The following is a 1,409-nucleotide window of genomic DNA, read 5'->3' as shown; positions in this document are numbered from 1 at the left end:
CTGGCAGCTTAAATAAAAAGAACAACTTTTGAGCTAGAAATATGTATTTTATTTTTTCATATAAACGTTTGATAGCAAAATGAAAAAAACATGACTTTGTCACATTATTATTTTATTATCTTTTGAACTCTCAACCAGAAACTAGTGACCTCAGTTGATTTCTCATAAAGCACTTAGCTTCTTAAACTAAAGCTATACATTTATAAGTCATGCATACGTCAGTTTGAGTTAAACTTTAATACTAATAAGGATAAAAAACAAAGAAAGGGGTTTTTAGTTTTTTAGTTAATGGAATCAGCAACAGTAATTTTTTAGGTTTACAAACACCATTCAGAGACAGCTCTTTGCAGATAAATAGAACTCATATTTTTTTCTATGATACACATCGCTGCATATTTATTCCTTTAACCTTAGTTACAATTCTCTGCATAATTCACCACTGTTACTTACTATGAGTTTAACATCCACACTAGCAAAATGCTGACAAAATAACTTTCTCTCAGTTTGCCTTCACACACATGTCAGCTTGATTCACATCCAAAAAGAGGAACTAACAGAAAACCCAAAGAACAAATTCATGCTTCACTAGTAAACTAGGACCAGAGAATATGTGTGGCTGATAATAGGAAGCAGTTCTTCACACTTAATATTTGGAACAAACCACATTGAGGAAACTCATTCACTCTGATCCTTTAATTTCTTTTAGAATCTTTTTATAATCAGATTTATAATAGGGCAACCAATTAAGCGTGAAGGTCTTAATACCCCCCTCTCACATGCAACCTTCCCTCTGATTTTATGTTTTCTATATAACTGAATTGTGTTCGTATCACTCCACAGTGCAGGGGATTGGAGACCCGGACCTGTTAAAAAGATTTTTAATTATTAAAATAAAGTTCAGACCCCTTGTGTGTCCAATTTTATTAAAAAGAATGTCCAATAAATTGTGTTAATAAATACATAGATTAAATTGCTTGTGTCTTTATAGCTCAAAGCAAAATTAGGAAGTGGAGCCTTCAAATAAAGGTGCTCATTTTTAATTGAACAATTCAATTTAAAATTTAAAATGACCAATTTGGATACATTCAAATGGGCTATTTCTGGATTGGGTTACTGTACATATTGCACCTACAATTTGGTCTTTTGAGGAAAGCATAAAAAAACAATTTAAGTACAGAGCTGCATCAGGATGTGTAGACTGCAAAGGAACAAATAAAGTTTTAATTCCATGCCGAAAAGTGAAGAAAAGAAACACTAAGTTTCGGCAGTTTAACCCTTCTTCAGTTGTGCTTCACAGCCGAAATGTAGTGTTTCAGATAAGAATGGACCTTTGCCTGTTCCTTTACAATAACACTGCAAGCATAAGAGACAGATTTGATCTAGACCTCACCTTAACAATGTATTTTTTC

This window comes from Lepisosteus platostomus, chromosome 18, assembly GCF_059453375.1.
Source record: "Lepisosteus platostomus isolate fLepPlt1 chromosome 18, fLepPlt1.hap1, whole genome shotgun sequence".
Classification (NCBI taxonomy): Eukaryota; Metazoa; Chordata; class Actinopteri; order Semionotiformes; family Lepisosteidae; genus Lepisosteus; species Lepisosteus platostomus.
The sequence above is the reverse complement of the archived record's forward strand: the minus strand, read 5'-3'. Positions refer to the sequence as shown.